At 39.6% G+C, this 13,950-nt stretch overlaps 1 protein-coding gene and 1 long non-coding RNA gene across 6 annotated transcripts in view; one reads left to right on the forward strand and one right to left on the reverse strand.

The window, feature by feature from the left end:
- LOC143673656 (uncharacterized) overlaps nt 1-8,927 on the reverse strand; it is a 138,269-nt gene extending 129,342 nt beyond the window's left edge. For all 4 annotated transcript variants that reach the window (XR_013170501.1, XR_013170500.1, XR_013170502.1 and 1 more), the window contains exons 1-2: nt 8,797-8,927; nt 5,929-6,109 (exon numbers count right to left, since the gene is read on the reverse strand). This is a non-coding gene — a long non-coding RNA (uncharacterized LOC143673656). The remainder of the gene's footprint in view (nt 1-5,928; nt 6,110-8,796) is intronic.
- PCSK5 (proprotein convertase subtilisin/kexin type 5) overlaps nt 1-13,950 on the forward strand; it is a 441,103-nt gene that overhangs the window by 352,813 nt on the left and 74,340 nt on the right. The gene's annotated exons all lie outside the window — the stretch shown is intronic.

Consider the following 13,950-nt stretch of genomic DNA (forward strand, 5'->3'; position numbering starts at 1 on the left):
CCGTTTTAGAGCCAGAATTCAACCTTAGGGTTGTCTTGCTCCAAATCCACAGTCTTTCTAAATATGAGCTCTTTTTCCAGAATGGCCTATATTCATCCACCATTTTCCTAGAGATATAAATGGATGTCATGGGAAGGGTGTCATGCAGCATTTATTTCATTCGTGTTTATGTTATGTTTCTCAGTTGTGTTTCCTGACATTTCCCTTGCCCCTCCTCCTACATTCAGTTTCACATTTTTTATGGTTATTGGGAAGAAGAAAATAACAGAGAAGTCTCCTTGGTTCCATTCTAGAGCAATTAGCTCATCATCTGGGCCCTTCGTGTTATTACTCTGTTTTCCTCCAGAGTGGATATAATCAAAGTTCCTCCTACTTGTTGCTGAGAAGTCAAGCTGCAAGCCAAGTCTGTTTGGATCATGTACACTTGCACAAGGAGAACTGAGCCAAAGACTCCCAAAACAATCCCAGTGAAACAAAGGCGCAGAGAGTGGCCAATCCAACGGACAGGACAGACAGGCTCAGAAGAGTGTCTGCCGTTCCTGAACACAACGTGGGACCTGTGCCACCAGACATGTGGTTGACTGGGAATAGAGGTAGCTGAGCTGGTGGGCCGGGCTCCACCTTCACAGAAGAACCTGGAAACTAAGGAGATGTCTCTGTTGTATGTTTGAGAATAGTATGCTGGAAATCATTCTCAAATTACTTCTTTCTCATGCAATAACTGATTTTTTTCTGAAATCCTTGCTTATGCATTTTTATCAAGTTTGAAACAAAAATAAAAGTGAGACCAGCAGTAGTCACAGGAACTTTGGTTAGGTTTTATTCATTTTCAGGAAATATGGAGAATGGAGTCAGAAATGTTTCCATCTATTCACCTTCATCCTTCCTCTTCCATAGTGAAAATCTCTGGACAATTCCCATATACTTTTTGAAAGAAAGCATCATACAAATTGCTTTACTTCTACTTCCTAATATGGCCCTAGAAATTATAATGAAAATTAGAAAGATGATCATATCTTGAGATCTTCAAGAGAGAGAAAACAAGAGGCTTTTTTATTAACATCAAAATTAAATTTAAGGCAGGCCATGGTGGCTCAGCAGGCAGAGTTCTCGCCTGCCATGCCGGAGAACCAGGTTCAATTCCTGGTGCCTGCCCATGCAAAAAAAAAAAAAGAAAAGAAATTAATTTAATATGCTTTGTCTCCACTTCTCCCCCTTTTTTTCCTATCATCTCTGCCATCATCAAGAGGCCTGATTTTAAATCTAAAGGCCACATGTCTAAGCTGTGTGCCATTTTGTCATCAACACTTAGCATAGAGTGGCCACTGGGTAGGCACTCAGCAGAGATCGGTGCCTTTTGTGCCTGCTGTGAGCTGTCCTCATCTCACCCTCAACGCTCCATCTCCCTATGACACTGCCAAACTGCCATTACATAGTCCTTCACCAGATGGTAGGAAGCACTTCAAACTCCACTGGTTGAGTAAGAAAAAAATTGATTTGAGTCACAGAGCAGACACCAGAACACAGAGAGGCTGCGTGTGGGTGAAGCATAGCATCTGCATGTTGATACCCAGCTGCTCAACAGGCAGGTCTCCAACAGAGTGTTGGGCTAACAAATGAGCATCAATAATTTCTCTCTGCACCTCTAGAGTCTGAAATTCCAGCCTTCCAAAAGTCAACGGGAGGGTAACTTGGTAGAAGTCCAGACTCTCTTTTCCATAAAGTCTCTTTGCAACTCCCACCACAGAAACATTGGCTATGACCTTACCAACAGTCCTCAGCTGGTCTTCCAGTGGGCCAGCCCAGGGCATTAGAAGCTGAATGGGGTCCTGGACATCATGGCAAGCTGGAGAAGGCAGCACCTCAGGGATGGGGAGCTGGCAGGGCCATGCCTCATTGGCCACCCCTTGGCTAAGTACCCCAAATTGAAGCTCTGGAAGGTAGGGGGTATCCATGTGGACATCTCCAAACACTAGTCATCTTCTCACTGATGATGTTAGCAGGTCAAGTGAAAATTTTTCCTCCCAGTTGTGCCTATGGCTATTTGAGGCAGCCAGGTTTTTTTGTTTTCTTTTTTAATCTTTTCCATAAAACAGTGTGTTCTGATGAGCTACAACTCCCACTACTAAGAAAGACAAGTGAATGGTGTTTTGTATGAACCAGGCAGGCAACCTAGGACAGCCACCGCTCAGCCCTGTGCCCCAGCCACCAGGGACAGAGGGCCCATGAGAACACTGGAGGGGAGCATTTCTCCCTGAGCCTCCCCACACAGTCAGTTCACCAAGGCAAGAGCAAAACTAAAGATAAACATGGCATTATCTTGAGTGGGGTGACGAGTATAATCTGGAGATGCAAGGAGTTGAATATTAGAGTAGAAATGTTGCTCAATATCTCCAACCTGTACTTTGGACCAGAAAGAGCTGACAGCTTGATTTATCATCATGATGGAACTTTACTCCCTAAAATAATTGCTAGAAACCTGAATGTTCCTCTAGGAAAATAAATCAACCTAAAAATGTAGTCTCTGTAAGACCATGACCCTTACATTTCAGTGATGACTTTGCACCTTCGGGTCAGTTTTGGAGGTCAATTTTAAAAGAGAAAGGTGCTGCTCTGAAGGGATGCTTATAGGAAAGCTTAGTACCATCATGCTAGCTGCCCAAGCCAATTGTAAAATTGCAGATTTATTATGTTTAGCAGAAATGCAGCCTGCACATTTGAAATACTATCCAAATGACCTGGCTTTAACTTGGAAATCTTATATGAATTGAAATGAGTGAATTAGGAAGGCCTCTTGCCTTTAGCACTAAAGGGTCTGTGGGAGGTGAGTCAAGAGCCATTTATAGTAGCGATAAAATACTATATTTAAAGCTATAAAAATTTGGCACACAAGACCTCCGTTCAGAAGTAAATTTGTTTTATGTGCTCGATAAAAGAGCACCTGAAAAGTTTTACAAATGGGAAGCTTGACTTACTGAGATTTCAAAGATAAAATATGTTAATTAGGTACTGGAAGGGATCCAGTAATCAACCCTTGGCTGTTGAGATGCAGTGATGGCTTAACTTGACTATGGTACAACACATGTCTAATGACAGTGACCCAGAGTCATTGTTCAACTGTCAAATCATATATCCAAATATGCATTAATGAGAAGGGCCACTTGGGAACATAACAAATAATTAAAATAAGCTTTACAACCTTGTCCAATTAGCAAACACCTCATCTGATAGGGCAGTGTGCTTTTGCTCTGCCAGTAAGCCAGTGATCCTTTACTTGGGAATTCTATGTCATGCTCAAGTAAGAACTAGTAGATCAGGCTTGAAAACTGATACAAAAAACCTTATTAATTACTGTCTTTTTTAGTTGTTTTAGAGGAATTGTTCACTGGTTTTAAGGGCTGAGTATTGTGCTGGGTTGAGTAAGAGGAAATTTCTTGAGATTCAAAACTAAGGTTGTAATCCTTCAAAGAGAAGTAATTGTTAGCACTTTAATACCTCTTCAGACCACATTTTTCTTTGTAATTCCATTTGTAATTCCATCTGATATCTACTTTTAACATGCCCACCCATTTTTTTCAGACTTTTTAAATATATAGCTTTCACAATTAACATGTAGACAATTTCCCCTTAACTTCTCTTTGGGTTAAATGTAATCCCTGGTCAAAGAAAGTACAATTTTTAAATAATCAATTGCACAGTACTTAGAAATAACCAAATAATAGGCTGAATAAATGTATTTCCTCAAAAAGATGGCAAAGCTGTCAACACAACTGTTAGATGAATGAATTAAATAATCCATTTTAAAGAATACCATGTTACTTAATACACGTAGACATAATTGACGATATTGAGCTTGAAGGACAGATCATAGTAGCTTCTATAAATCACGGGTGTTGACAAATGTTTCTAAATATGTGCCTGTTCATCTTTTATACAGTCAGTAAAAAAAAAAAAAAAAAAAAAAGGTGTTCTTAGTGTTTTTACGGAAACTGAATCATATTCCCTTCATGCTGAAATATATAAGCCTTTCTTGGCCAAACTCAGTCCCCTTCAATCAGTGCCAAATTTCTTAGAAAATACTAGAGTTTCCTAAAGTGTATGAGTGCTTTGGAAGCTTGCCTTGCATCAAGAGCGGAACCTTCATGCATTTGGGTACATCCATGTGCACCGATCATTCAACAGTGTCTCACAAGCCAGCCGCGAAAAGAACAATGACTTTCCTACAAGGCCCAGTGGCTTCTCTCAAAGAGAAGAAAGAAAGGCTGAGCATGCTTCTCCATGTAATTTGTGACCATTACAAAAATTGTTAGATGTGCTTTCATTTAATCCTTTTGGACTAAAAACAGCCCATCTGGAGAATAAAAGCTTCAAACCAAAAGAAAAGCGAGCACAGATGAGCAGCTTTCATGCTCTTTTCCCCATTCAGAGGTGCTAATAAGGAAAACTGCTGAATTACTATGATTATACATGACTTGAAAATAGCTGATCACCTGCCAATATGAATGAAGACCCCTGGTGGGCTGTGAAATGCCAGAAAGAACAATGACCTTGGATCCAGAAACTTTGTAGTGTCTGAGAAGGGAATCTCAGCAGACCACCTTATAAAATGGCGCTCTTATTCTAAAGTGAACCTTACAAATAAGTCCTGGGCATCCTATGCCATCAAGAAAGAAAATAGAAGAGATTCCAGAGAATGCTAAAGCCTGTAAAACATGAAGTGGAGAGATAGCCAGCAATTATCCAAAAGAGCCATCTGTGGAAAGCCAAATCAAAGGAATTTCATGACGGAGGTTGGGGGAGGGGCAGCTCTCCCCAAATTTGGCAGATAATTATCAGCCTAGTTTCTACCTTATGTGTTATTGTGTGGGCTTAATCATACTGTGAAATCCCTCTTGTTCCCAGGCCAAAAGTACCCCCTGGAAAGCTGTTAGGCAGGTCACATGTGGTTCGTTAGGAAGAAGAGTTTGGCTTTGTAAAAGCTGGGTGTCTGGTCTTTCCCTGAATCTTTTCTCCATTATCACAAAGCTCCTTGTGTTAAAGGTCATCGTAGGAGCAAAGCAGAACCGTCTTCAGCTCTGCAAGATGCAATGTCTCAGTGGCAGCTTGTCACATTGGCAGGTGCTAAGCTTTTATTTTTATTATTACAATGGATTTTGTTTCCCCATGAATCATTTAGAGTAAGCATTGCCACAGCCAGTGCTCCTTTATATGGCCAACATTTCCCCTTATTTACTGCAGCATTCAAACCAACCTGCATCTATTTATTAAAAAATTTTGTTCTCTCTCTGGACAGATACAAGGAGGAAAAGCTATCAAAAATTGAATGGCATTGCCTTTATGCTCACTAATTTGTTGCCCACCCTCACAAAACCCACACACAGACTTCTGTGTGTGCATACAATCACGTACACACTTGCGGGACCACCTCACCCCATAAGCACAGCAATATTCCAATGGGGGATTGGAGGGCTGCACAGACTGTGTATAGGAGACCGAGCAGAACCTGTGCCTTTAATTGGTAGGGGAGCAAATAACATAAAATTGTTTTCAACTTTTCACTACCTTTTCTAGATAAATAAGTTTTGTGCTCATAGTGCTTTATCTAATGCTCTTTCTTCTTATACATAATTCTAGACTTCAGGTCAATATATTGCATTTGAAAAAAATCTCAAAAAGTTGCCACCATGGGAGAAGGGGCTCAGAAGTTCTCCCTCTTTTTCTTGCCCCTTCCATGGCACACATGCACATGCTCCCCCTGGTAATGTTTCTCTATACCTAAATAATAATTCCCTTCTCAGTTCCGGTAACACCCAGAGTGTTTTTTCAAAAGACCCGCAGTGACAAGAGTTGCAGCTTTGTTTCCTGGTGATCACCAGCATGCATTTGCATAATTCTTAGTTAGGGTCTGTCTAAAATGTATTTGAGTACCTGGCAGGTGCTCCATTCTGTAGGATGTAGATGCACTGTACGATGTATAGTTTTGATCTTCGGAGAACTGGAAGCACTAGGCTACTGCTCAGGAAAACTGGATTGAGTGCTCAAGCTACCACTGATTAGCCATTTGGATTTAGTCAAGTCTCTGAAATTGTCCACGTCTCAGTTTTGGTGGCTGTAAAATTGGGGGAGGGGTAGAGATTGGACAAGATTGAGGATCTGAAATTCAGATCCCTACAGGTGCCAGGCAGGCACCACAATCAGTGAGCCAGTGGGGACTGAGACCCAAAAGGGTATGCCCATCTGGCTGTTGCCATGCAGAATTTGAGATAATTCCCATTTCTACGAGAAATCTTTTGCTTCTGCTAAACACATTGTGGATCGTCAACACTGTACCTGCCAAACCAGAAATTTCTGCACCCCAGATTTGATTCATGGGCTTCTGGACTACACCTTCCTCTGGAGTACAGCCCTTCCAGGATCCCTTCTCCCTTATTCTTTAGTCATTCAAAAAAGATGGGTCACTAAATCCCTTGGGCTATCAAATGACCGAACATTGTGCTAATCGTTTTCCTTATAGTTCAGGATGTCCAAGCACTATTAATGGAAATTGAGATGGGATTGCTGACTTTTGAGATGAAGCCTAAAGGACCACTAAGAGGAACCAAAATTCATTTTTAACCCTACAGAGCATTTCCGGCTGAAGGTATACATAAGGAAGAACAAGTGGAAGGGTTTTGGGAACATTTACCACCCAACCCTGGAAACTCAGCAAAACCTCCCATAGATATAAGAAATAAAATCATAGAAATATAGAGAAAGAAGCAATCAAAACGCACCTAGTATCCCACACAAGTCATCAAATAGCACAGAGTAGGAAATACACAGCAATAAAGAATACACTAAATATAGCAAAACTCTCAGATCAAGGGAAACCTTTGAGAAAAGAACTATTTCCAAAATCCATGAAATTTTAAAAGGTAGAGCAATAGGCACAGGTTCAGACCTAGGGGGAAGACAAAATCTCTGGCTGGGGCCTTCTGATTAATGAGCAGAAAGTGATCCAGTTGCTATAGCAACTTGAAGATACACAAAAGAAAATATCACTTTAAAATATTCCTGATGATGAATAGGCTGATCTTTCAAAATATCTTTTTTAACATGTAAAAGACCCCTTCTTCTATTTTTGAGGGTGACTCATGCAAGATGGCTCATAGATTTTTTTTTTCCAGATAGCAGAACTTGTTTGCACAAGCCTTAGTTTGTTTATACAAGCCCAGTGATTTGGGCAAAAAAGTAATGACCAGAAAATATGTCTGTTGGAGAATGTTATGTTTTTCAGCGGTTTTGTTTCTGTTTAGGCAGCGCAGGAGATAAATGTACATTGTCTTGGTTTTCTTTTTTTCTGACAATATTTGGTTGGGGAGTTTCCCTGGAGCTGAGAAGGAGAAATGCACCTAAACAGAGACAGGAAATGAAAGGTAACCTTTCTTTGTCTGCATGAATGAATAGAGGGTTAATAAAAAATATGATTTTGGTGGGACTGTGCCCCCAGTCCCTTCAGCTTCTCCAGCTTGGCTCTTGCAACTCCAGACATGTATTTCAACATCCAAAGGATTGTTCTGTTTTGCTCTGGACAGTCCAATTTAGCAGAGCATCCTGAATAAGTTGGAGATTCAAAGCAAGGTTTTTAAATGAAAACTGCAATGATTAGATATCCTGGGAACCCCTTATGTGACGGGCAGAGGGGGGCTCTTAATAGAACAATTTGGATAAATTGTTGGTGCAAAGCTCAGCTGATGTGTCTGTAAACCTGCAGCCTGGACAAATGTCCTGTGGCAGGTAGTGTGATGTGGGCTTTTGCTAACCAGTAGAAGAGGAAAAGATCTTGAATAGCATAACAAGGCTGGGTTATGGTCCTTTAGAGTGGATATGTAAATATTTTTACTAAGTAAGGATATGTAGTATTAAATAAAGGCAGTTCAAAGAAAATAGAGAAATCACTTGGAATTTATAGGAACAGTTCTCAAATCTGCAATCTTTCTACGTAACCTTGATCAAGTAACAGTTCATCGGGGCTCAGCTTATTCATCCTTAAAAGGGAAAATCTGGACCATTTTCAATTCAACAAACATATCAAGCACTTTCTGTGTTGTCATCTCCTGCCCGTGTCCCCAGCTATCTCTCTTTCTAGTTATATGGCTTCATAATTAGCATCACCCAGCTGCTCAATCTAAAATCCTAGGGGATCCTTTATTCCTCCCTCTCCCTCTAGGCTCTGTTAGAAATAAAGAGGTAATAATCAATCCTACCTCTGTCCACAGTTCAGAACCAGATGAGCACTAAGAAGGGAAAGGGTTTATAAAAGAAGAAGAGCAAAGTGTCAGCTGTATTATTTATAAGGCTAAAATGGAGAATGTAATTAAAGCTACGAAAAGTGGGCTTCCCAGCACCTCTTCTACTCTGAATTAAATTCCCCATCTCACACAGTGAGAAATGCTAAATTCTTTCTCTCAAACTTTCCAATCATATAAGATAAGGTATTCCTCTTTCCATTTCAAAGAAATAGGGGCGGTGCGACAGTGGCTCAGTGGCAGAATTCTCACCTGCCATGCCAAAGACCCGGGTTCGATTGCTGGTGCCTGCCCATGCAAAAACAAAGACAGAAAACTATAAAAGAAATAGGTGAATTAGAAAGAAGAGTAAGAAGGTATCTTCCCAATATTTTCAAGATCAAGGCAGGAACACAGAGACAAATGGTGTTCCCTAAACATCTGTTACATTCAGTGAGTCACCAAGTCTTTCTGAGTCCCTAAGTTTTTTTCACTCTATCCACCTCTGCCCATCCCCATTACCGCTCACCTGGATACTGCAATGGTCTTCTAGCTGCTCTTCCTCATTCCAGTCTTCGCCTACCCTTCCGCACTCAAAATCCATTCTATACACAAAATCCATTCCATGACAGCAACTGACAATTCTAACAGGATTTCCCTTGGCTCTCTGCATAAAGAGCATCCTCCCAACCTTGACATAAAAGCTTCTTTATGACCTAATCACCCGTCTCCTCAGCCTATCTCTCCTGTCTCTTCTTACCTCCTCAAGCGGCAACATCTACTATTTCTTCTATTTACCCCAGACTCTTCATGATCCATTTTGGTACTTTCTCCATCCTTCTATTTTAAAACCTATATATATTTACAGTGAGGACAAAAACACTATATTCTTCAAGGGGAATCTCATGAATGCTTTCACTAGAAGAATTATCTCCATGGATTGAATTCCTTCTACCTTCAGGGCTTTCCTCGTAGGAATCCCTTCCTCTCATTTCTCATACTCTTCCCCTCTCTCTTTAACAAATTCATCTTTCAGATCTCCTCTGAGCCTTCACTTCTTCAAGGAATGCTTTTTGCACTGCACCCTTCATACACGCACACCTGAGTTAGCTATCACCTTATCCTCTTCTTAGCAAATTGCTTACCACATTGATCGCACAGCATTTACTGCAGTATCTTTTTGCATGCTGCATTCTCCCCTACACTCCAAGCTCCATACTGTACTAGGAATTAGTCACCATTGTAGCTCTAGTATATAGTGGGACTCAAAATATAGTTGTGGAAGGAATGAAATAATGCTAAACATAACACTGGGGTTGCTGAGATGTATAAGATATGCTCCCTCATTGGCACAGATCATTACCAACACACTAAAGCCTCATTGATATATTTCTACCTGCAATATCAATGTGAACAAAAAGTTTATCAGAAGCTCAGGAAAATAACTGATTCTGTCTGAAACCAGAGGACCCAAGACAGAAAAAATGTTCCATTCTCTTATGACATTTGAATAGGGCTTGAACCGAATTCCCTTCTGGCTTTATATTCTGTAACTTCAGTTCCTCCATCAAAATGTTAAGGAAATTTCTGCCACAGTTTTACTGTCTCTTTGAAATGACTGATGCTCTTTCATCCACTAAATTTTTAAGTCCTTGACTCAAGGTACTTTCTTTCCTCTCACATATTACATCTCCTTCTTTTCTGTAGAGATTTTTTAAAAGTTTATTTTGCATTTTTGCTACCTGGGTCCTCTTCCAGAAATATGTATAAATGCTATTTGCAATTCTTTGTCTTCCCTGGAATTAATAATTGGTCTTTCAATAATTCTGGGACATTCTCAGCCATTCTAATCTCTTTGAATATTGTCTCTTTCCCGTTCTTTCAATTATCTCTTTCTGGAAATTTGACGTGTGTTAGACCTTCTTATTCTAACCTCCATGTCTTTTAACCCCCTCTTTCCTGTTTTCTATCTTTTATGTTTCTCTGAAACTGGATATTTTTTTATCTTTCCTTTGTATCTATTTGGAAGTTTATTAGTTCTCTTTCATTTATGTCTAATCTACTATCTATTATCCATTAATTTTTTTTTTTACATGGGCAGGCACTGGGAATCAAACCCAGGACTTTAGCATGGCAGGTGAGCACTCTGCCAGTGAGCCACTGTGGCCTGCCTTATTAGCCACTAAATTTTAAATTCTGATGTTTATGTCTTTTATGTTATATTTGGTTCTTTACCAAACTCTTTGGTTATTTTTGTATTTTCAAGCTCTCTTATATCTTTAAACATATTAAATGTGTTATTAATATATTCTGTGTCAGATAATTTCAAGATCTATAATTTCTGTGATCTCATTTTGTGGTTCACTGTTTCTACTGACTATTTCTCACAGTGTCTGATTCTTTTGTGTAGTTGATGTTACAGATTCTCACAGGAGGCCTCTGTTGTTGTTTTGTTTGTTTTAATCTACCCAGGGCCAAGACTAAGACCAGCATGTATTTTTGTTGTCCCCTCCCCCTGGCCAGTTTATTTTTCATTCATCTTGACACTGAAACCCGAGTCCTTGGTGGTTCCCTTTAATGTTGGGGTATTCTCTTAGACTCTGCACCATAGGTGGACCCAGTTTTATCTCCTGAACAGCGCACACACACACATCACCTTTTTTGCAACTTTCAAAGAAAAAGATCAAGGGGTGTAGGTTTTGGCAGGTAGCCCCAATGTGAAAGCAAGTTTTGTAGTTTATTTGCCACTCAGAGTTCAGGTTTTACTTTACCTTTGTGTCAGATCAGCAATGCATTAAAAGCTGATTTTTGTGTTTTATCTGAAACTGTTTTAATTAGAAGAACCATATAAGATATCTTGAACTGCCACACTGATCTTCCATAGATTTAAAAAACAAAAACTAGTATTTATTTATAATCAGGACTGCCAAGTTAGCAAATAAAATAGAATATTACAAGGGACATATTTTTACTAAAAATTATTCATTGTTTGTCTGAAATTTCAATTTAACTTGGCATCCTTTATTTTATCTGGCAACCTTAGCTATGATAAGAATGATCTGAATTTTTCTGAAAAGAAGAAATAAAAGCCCAGTTAAGAGAGAAGAGACAAGGGAAAAAAACCATCATTTGTTTTTTTTTCAGGCCGTGACTAAATATTTCTCTGGCATGCTAGTCTGGAGCTTTGTTTATCCATTCTATCATTTGCCACACTGTTGTTTCTTCTCTAATTAGTTCTGTTCGTTATTGTCCCATCTCCACATTGCAAACTCTGGAGGGCAGGGATTACTTTCTCATCTGAATTTACTCCTTACAATATACAAAGCAATATATTGTAAAGCAAGATATGAGCTATAGAACCTGGCCAGCTAAGTATTTGTTTATTATTCCTAAGTCCATTTCACTGCTGAGTGCTCTTCTTTTCCCACCCAACTAGGGGCTCAGGCCTGATCAGTGTGTCATCCTACACCTTGTCATTGAATCTTCTCGATTTTACCTCTCTAGTGTCTCTTAAATTTGCTTTTTCATTACTGCCGCCACATTCTTAGTTTATCCTAATCAACTTCTCCTCTGGCATATACCTTAAAACAGGGCTTCTCAAGTATGTCATGTGGAATCCTAGGTCTGCAAGATTTAATAGATGTAAACACTTCTATAGTTAAATGAGTAATTTTCCACCCAGCACCTACAACACCCACTAATGTTAATCAGACAACATTAAGTCTTTTTTTAAAGCCTCTTGTGGTTCCCCTTTACTCTTAGATAAGAATACAAACCTGTCATACTGGCCTGTAAGTCCCTGTTTGATCTGGTCTTGCTCATGACTCTGACCTCATCTCATAACATTCTCCTTTGACCTCCATCCACTCCAACCCACTGAACTTCTTGATCAAGTCAAGTTTTTTTTGGCCTCCGTCTGGAACACTTTGCTCTCAGAACTTCACATGGCTAGCTTCTTGTTACTGTTTGGGTCTCTATTCCAACATCAATTCTTGAAATACACTCCTCTTAGCTATCCTATTTAAATTAGAGCCTTTCTCCCCTATCCCAGCCTTATTACTCTCTAATACTTCAATCATCTTTTATGCCGTAGCACTAATCACTATCTGAATTTATATACTATGTATTTATTTTCCATATTCAATGCATATTTAGGAAGCATCTGCCATGAACCAGGTGCTTAGGTTCAGGAAAAACCAAATCCAAATTTAAAACATTAAATTTGAATTTTAAAAACCCTCTTTTCGTGGAGCTTACATTCCAGTGACTGTTTAATGCATTTATTGAAGAACAGTCTGCATTTTATTGCATTCTAATAGTTATCTAATTTTTCTTTAAATTGTCTGTCTTTCCCCTAAAATATGAGCTCCAGAATGAATGAATAAATGAATTAATGTACAGCTCCAGTGAGTCATCCATATAGGAGCTGAGCCACCTATATTTCTTCATCACTTCCCCCTATTAGTCAAGCTAGAGAAGTATGGAAATCCACAAACAGCTTGCCTGTTTTGATATTCCACTGTTGGAATCAGAGGACTTGGTAAAGACTGGAGTCCAATAGAGATCTGAGCCCCCTTTGGGCCAACATTTGTAGACAATGATTTATTTATCAGATCCCTTCTACTACTGTGTCCCTCCAGGGGTTCTGCTGCATTGTCAGCTGTGCCATTTGCATATTGCCAATCAAATATTTATTCATTGTCCTTGGACGCTAGTGAGGGCAAAATGATTACAAATCATCAACAGTATTTCTAACCAAATATTTTGTATCCCAGCACCACTGGAACTTCCAGAAAAATCTTCTCCTTTGGCAATGCTGTCTGAGGGTCCATTCTGTATTCGAGTGTTAATTATTTGAAGCAATTCTAAATCCAAGGCCTATTTGTATTATGTACTTTCTAGCGCTATCTGGGGCTTATAATTAGTTGCACTCTTTGGGCATATAAATTTCTTATCCAGTTCATCATCTTTGGGTGGATTGAAGAATGTCCTACAAATTTGTACAGCATCATTCAAAAACTAAGTACATATTTACTTTGGAAGAATATGCATTATTGACAATGTGCTTAATTACCTCAAACAATTCAAGTATTGGCTGCTTAAATGCTGTCTCTTCCCTCAAAGGGAGCAGTTATTCATCTCAGGAGGGGATGGACATTCTGCTGATGCTCTCACAAGACAGCAGGTGCCCGTAAAGGGGACTGTTTAAAAATGCGTGGCCCCAAGTGACAGGCCCGCATCTTTTAACAAGTCTGAAGCAGAGCCAAGAAGAACCCAATTTCCTCATCATCTGCTTTACAGAATCCTATAAAAAAAATCATTCATATCAGAAGTGAATGTTGGGGGTACACAGCTAGTTCAGTGGTAGCTCCGTGGTAGAATTCTCGCCTACCATGCGGGAGACCTGGGTTTGATTCCCGGCCCATGCACTCCAAAAGAAAAAACAAAAAACATTCAGCAACTGGTGCTGCGATAATGGGATATTCACATGGAAAAATAATGGAAAAAAAAAGTGAATGTTTTCCAAGGAGTTTGAAGAAACATCTGCCACTGTTTTAACCAGACCCCACAGAAAAATGTGAGTTTTGTCCCAGCGATGTAAAATTAGGAAGACCCGAAAGAGAGAGTGAAGAGATGAGAGAACAGAGTGAGCCGAAAGGGGACAGAAAATGAATAACCAAAT

Source organism: Tamandua tetradactyla, chromosome 2, assembly GCF_023851605.1.
Source record: "Tamandua tetradactyla isolate mTamTet1 chromosome 2, mTamTet1.pri, whole genome shotgun sequence".
Classification (NCBI taxonomy): Eukaryota; Metazoa; Chordata; class Mammalia; order Pilosa; family Myrmecophagidae; genus Tamandua; species Tamandua tetradactyla.